Source organism: Malaclemys terrapin, chromosome 13, assembly GCF_027887155.1.
Source record: "Malaclemys terrapin pileata isolate rMalTer1 chromosome 13, rMalTer1.hap1, whole genome shotgun sequence".
Lineage (NCBI taxonomy): Eukaryota > Metazoa > Chordata > Testudines > Emydidae > Malaclemys > Malaclemys terrapin.
The window spans coordinates 41,903,956-41,910,258 of record NC_071517.1 but is presented as its reverse complement, the minus strand read 5'-3'; positions in this window follow the sequence as shown (position 1 = coordinate 41,910,258).

Below are 6,303 nucleotides of genomic sequence, written 5' to 3'. Positions count from 1 at the left end.
CAGCTCCCCAGCTGCTGGGGGCAGAGGGGATCCCCCCAAGGCTCTGCACTCCCCACTTGCAGCAAGTGGAGGAAATACCCCGCAGCTTTGCAGTCTCCACGGTTTGGGGGACCCTGGGAGCTCCCTGGCCACTGCAGGTACCTGAGCAACCGCTGCAGCTCCCAGCTTGGGGAGGAATCCCCCAGAGTTCCCCAGGTGGTGGGGAATCCCCCTCACTGCCCAGTGCCTGTAAGGGTGTGGGACCCCTGCAGCTCTGGACATGGGGGAATGCCCTATGACTCCCCAGCCACCACCGGCAGGGGCATTGTCCTGCAGCTCCCCAGTCTCCATGGGATCTCCTGAAGCTCCCCAGGGCCCGTGGATGAGGTGGACCCATGGAGCTCGCTAGGCACCACAGGTGGCAGGGTAACCCCTGCAGCTCTCCAGCCTGGGGGGGAATTCCCACAGATCCCCAGTCCCAGCAGATTGGGAACTCCCACAGCTCCCCAGTCGCTGCCAGTGTGGGCTAGCCCCAGAGCTCTTCAGTCCCCCAGGATGAGGGGGACCCCTGGTGCTCCCTAGTCCTTGCAGGCAGCAGGGTAACCCCCACAGTTCCCCAGTCTAGGGGAAGAAATCCCCCAGAGCTCCCCAGTCCTCTGGAGGTGGGGGATCTCCCACAGCTCACCCTGCTGTAAACATCTGTTCTCACTTTCAGGTGACATGGTAAATAAGAAGTGGGCAGCATTATCTCCCATAAATATAAACAAACTTGTTTCTCTTAGGCTAGGTCTACACTAAGGGGGGGGTCGATTTAAGATATGCAAATTCAGCTACGCGAATAGCGTAGCGGAATTCGGCGTATCCTATTTGACTTACCCCGCTGTGAGGACGGCAGCAAATCGACTGCCGCGGCTCCTCCGTCGACGGCGCTTACTCCTCCTGACAAGGTGGGAGTAAGCGAGTTGATTCGGGGATCGATTTATCCGTCTAGATGAGATGCGATAAATTGATCCCCGAGAGATCGATTTCTACCCGCCGATCCAGGCGGGTAGTGTAGACTAGCCCTAAGTGATTGCCTGAACAAGAAGTAGGACTGAGTGAACTTCTTGGCTCTAAAGTTGTACATTGTTTTGTTTTTCAGCACAGTTATATAATAACAAAAATCTACATTTGTAAATTGCTCTTTCATGATAAAGAGATCACACTACTGTCCTTGTATGAGGTGAACTGAAAAATACTATTTCTTTTATCATTGCCGGCAGAAACTGGATTCCCCCACACAAGCTTCAAAGGATCTCCTCCCTGCACCTTGCACTGGGGGCGGATTCCCAAGGGGGATTCCCGACCCCCTGGCCTCTGGGGAGGTTTAGGGGGGATTTTCCCCCATCCGCAGGGCCTGGGGAGCCACGGGGAATTTCCCAAAGCATGAGAGGAGGGGGGGACGCTGGGAAGCTGCAGGGGATTCCACCCTCCCTCACTCGCAGGCAGTGGCGTAGCCAGGTTCTAACATCAGGGGGAGCGAACACATAAAAAAAGGCACCACCCGATATATCAAATTACTAATTACATACTTTTAAATTGGTAATATATATTTATTTGTACTTACAATAAAAACACAAGAATGATCCAGCCATGGAAGGGTTTGCACAGCCGGCATTTCGCAGGAGAACTTTAGATTATACTTAGATATACTTTAGATTCTAGAAAGTAAATGACAGATTACAGTAGTTTATAATTGTCACAGGTTTAAAAAAAAATACTGGCTATTTTTTCCAGTTACTAATTTAATTTTAAAAATCAATCAATGAAATGCACTTTATTTATAACAGACCATAATACTCAAGTCACCAAAAAGGCATGACAAATACAAGTTTTATGAGCACTGGTGAGCAAAGAGCTCATAGCTCTTCGGGGTTGGACAAAGCAGTAATTTCCCTTAAAGTAGCTTTATTCATGGGTTTTTTTTTTAAACAAAAGACATCTCTATGTCACAGGTTGGCAGTCTAACGTTTGTGAAACACTGAGTACTGAAAGTTAGGGTTTTTAACCAATTCTCTCTCTCTCTCTCTCTCCACACACACACGCACGCACGCACGCACACACACACACTCTCTCTCCCTCTCTCTCTCTCTCTCCCGGCAAGGGTTTGCCAAGGTTGAGTTCCAGCACCTGTAGGCTTGGCAATTCATAGCCCTGGTACCTTTGGGCTTGCTGCGGCAGTTATGAAAGTAAAAAAATTGCTTGAGCCCTGGCACCTTTCATTAGGAATTAAGCACTGATCTAGCGACATTTATTATTCTTTTTAGAGACTCACCTCGTAGAGGCCTGTGAGTATGTGAGAATCTCAGCTTTCATTAACAACAAATACAAGATACTAGCCCTCATGGGAGAGGGGCAAACAGGAACCCTAAAAGCTCAAAAACCAAAAGGCAAATAAAAAACCCCAATTGTATTATATTGTTAAAATCTTGTGATTTTTAAGCCAATCTCGGGATATTTCGGGGGTTTGCCTCATGATTTTTTGAGCACTAGTAAGGGAATCACCTGCTTTTCAAGGCCATCCAGGATATATCCCTATGAAAAATCAAGGACAAAAGTTAGGGTCCCAGACAAGGGTCCCAGGCAAGGATCACACTAAACTGATAAGATCTGCATTTTAATTTGATTTTAAATGAAGCTTCTTAAATATTTTAAAAACCTTATTTACTTTAAATACAACAATAGTTTATTTATATAGTATAGACATAGAGAGAGACCTTCTACAAATGTTAAAATGTATTACTGGCATGGGAAACCTTAAATGACAGTGAACTTGGCACACCACTTCTGAAAGGTTGCCGACCCCTGGTATAGAGTGACCATCTGTTGTACTAAGATTCTCTTGCTTTTTTTCCCAGTGAGTCAGGATAGCTTTTGCCAGCCCAGAGGTTGGGCAGCCAATGTCCTACGTTTTCACAATGTTTTGTCCAACTTTCATAAAGTCAATACATGGTTAATACGAGTTAAAAAGGCCAGGGACACTTCCTTGTGAAGAATCTGTGTAGCAGATCATGCTAGAGCTGTGAAAAGTTTTGATGGAACTTTAGAGGCAGTGATTTATCATGTATTTCTGGCAGTGCCCAAAATGTGCTGCTATTGCTAATGTCTTTCCAAACAAAAATAAGGCACAATAGGATTTCTGTAACATTTCTGTGCTGCCTTAATCTAGATGAGATGATTCTGTGCTGACTTCATTCCGGTCACTTTGTGCTTTACCTAGGAGTAAAACTAGGGGTTATATTTCCCCACTGCTTGGAAACCCAGCTTATTAAACTGGATAATGCCATTGATCTATTTACAGTAGAAGGTTGATCTAGAGTTGTAACTGACATTAAGACTGATGCCCACGATACATTTAAAACTAAAAAGTGGCTTTGTAAAAATGACCTGGGTTTCCAACTCTATTGTGTCTCAGTCAGGGCGGAGCGCCTTGTGAGGTGTCTTCACACTAGCTCAAGGTCACAGCGCAAGAACCTAGAGAGCCTCCTGAAGCACGGTGATAGTTTTGATTTAAACGGACTTGAACTGGACGAAGAATTGAGGACACTGTCACCAATGTTGCCACATGCAAAATCGGTGATGGACATTGTACAATTTATTCATACCAGCAAACGTGTTGACATATATCCTAATGTGTACGTTGCCACTCGTATTCTACCGACAATTCCTGTAACAGCAGCATCAGGAGAACGGAGTTTCTCAAAACTAAAGCTCATTAAAAACTCTCTCCGTTCTACAGTGAGTCAGGAATGCTTGACTGGTCTTGCTAGTCCTGCAATCGAACAAGACATCACTTTGTCTTTGTCATACAATGACATTATTACTGCTTTTGCAGCCCAAAAAAGCCAGAAAGATTGCTTTGAATTCAAAACAACTCCTTGTTTCAATACCTCTTCATATCAATTTCCAATCAAATGTTGACAAATTAAAAAAATTATATTATTTGCATCATTCTGGCAAATCAGAATTTTTTCTATAGCGCTACTCGTTTAGTGCTAGTCCATCAGCATCACAGTGGGCTTAATTAAGTTAAACTGGGTTTAATAACGTGCATGTGGCAAGTTTTCCAATACTGTAAGCTTATGTTTGTGTTGTTAAGAGCAAGTCAGGCACAGGGGCACCAGTTTAATAATCCCACCTAGGGCACCATAAATCCTAAGGACGGCCCTGGGCACCAGCCTGCTCCCCAGGAAGCCCCAGCACATTCACTGCTACCTCACTGAGTCAGACAAAGACGCCCCCCCCTTGCTCTTTTCCCTTCCCAGCCCAGCAGGGTGACCAGATAAGTGTGAAAAATAGGGTCAGAGGCCGGGGGGTAATAGGTGCCTATATAAGAGAAAGCCCCAAATATCATGACTGTTCCTATAAAATTGGAACATCTGGTCACTCTATCCCCAGCCATCCCCAGCCCGTTTCCTCCTCCTCCTCTGCCCTGCCCCACAAAGTCCCGTGCCGGGCTTTATGGAGCTCAGCTCCATCCCCCCTCTTCCCAGCCTCCAGAATCTGTTTCCAGCCTTGCTCGACTGCTCTGCTGGGCCTGACTGCCCCGGCCCTGCTCACTCACATGCTACAAACTTTTGCTCCTGGCTCTGGCTGGTCTCATGGGGTCCTGCCCCAGCCACAGGCAGGGAGGGACTCCGCGCAGCTCTGTGCTCCCGAGGGTGAGGAGGGCGCTGGGTGGAGCTGGAGCCCTTAGCTGAGGAGGGAGTGGGCAGGGAGAAGCCTGCTGGCCCAGCACGGGGAAGGGGCCGGACTCCGCAGAGGAGTCTGTGGCCCAGCCGGTGAGGGGAAGCCTGAGCCCCTTGTGACGACGCCCTGGCTACAGCACCTTGGGTGTGGGCCCAATTTGCCCGGCCCGGCCAGGGTGTGTTCAGGATTTAGCTGAAGCTACTGGAGTTGAGGGTGTCGGCTGGATCCCCCTCCTTGCTCAGGTCGTCTTTCAGGATCAGGATGATGAAAGCCCAACAGAGCCATGCTGGGTCCCAGGAGACCCTCCAGGCTCTGCTCCCACACAGCCACTAGCATTCAAAGTCACGCCCAGTATATAGCACTGACAGGACCCGCTAGGCACCAGCGCTCCAAGCATGTGCTTGGGGCAGCACTGTCCAAGGGGCGGCACTCCAGCCCCCCCCTTTTTTTTCCCTTGGGGCGCAAAAAGCTGGAGCCGGCCCTGAACCAAGCTGTTCCCTGTCACTGAGGCTTTCAGGCTGCGCTGGAACGGACGCTGCAGTTCTGGCTGCAGTCACTAGATGGCGCTCAGGGCAGCCGGAGTCGCACAGGCTGGACGGCAGGTCAGGCTGCCCGGCCGCTGGAGAGCCGGAGCGTCATCCCCGGAGCTGAGCCCGGCTGCGGCGGCGAGAGGGGCTCAGCTCCGGGGCAGGGCCGGCTTTAGGCGGATTCAGCCGATTCCACTGAATCGGGCCCGCGCCTAAGAGGGCCCCGCAGCTGTCCACCCTGCCCCCAGCTCACTTCCCCCTCCGCCCCTCTCCTGAACGCTCCGTCCCCTGCTCCTCCCCCTCCCCTGCTTCCCGCAAATCAGATGTTGGCGGGAAGTCTGAAAACAAGCAGGGGCAGGCGGCAGCCGGTAAGCTGGGGGGGGAGCGGGGGGCGCGAGGAGGGCTCCAGGGATGCGTGGCCTAGTCCAGCCCCAGCGGCTCTGGCTCCGGCCTGGCTCGGGGCCCGGAGCACTGGCCCCGGCTCCGGCCCGGCCCCAGCCCTGTGGCTCCAGCCCAGCCGAGCACCCCAGGCCCCGGCCCAAGCGGCTCCGGCCCGGCTCGGCTCAGGCTCCAGGGTGCCGGCCCCGGCCCTGGCCGAATGCGCTGGCCTAGGCCCGGCCTGGTGGTGCCCCAGCCCCAGGAATCGGGCCCCACTCTTGCTAAAGCCAGCCCTGCTCCGGGGGATGATGCTCTGGCTCTCCAGCATCGGGCAGCCTGAACTGCATCCAGCCTGTGTGTGAGGAGCCGGGGAGGGAGGGAAGCAGGGCTGGGAGGGAGGAGGGGTCCTACTGCCGCTGCTACTCTGAGTCTCCCCAGGGCGGCGCGGCGTTTCCCCGCCCGAGGGGGCTGTGCAGGCGCCGCCGGGCTGGGCAGGGGGCGGATCCCGGCTCGCGCGCTGACAGGGCGAGTGGCTGGGCAGCCCGAGCTGCCAGGGAGCTGCCGCCGCCCCCTCCTGCCCCCGGACCCAGCTCGCCGCGCACCTCCCCCGCCTCAGCCCCGCGCTGCCTGCCCTGGGTGGGGAGAGGCAGAGCCCGGCTCTGAGCGGGGCAGCGGGGGATACTGCCCTGCC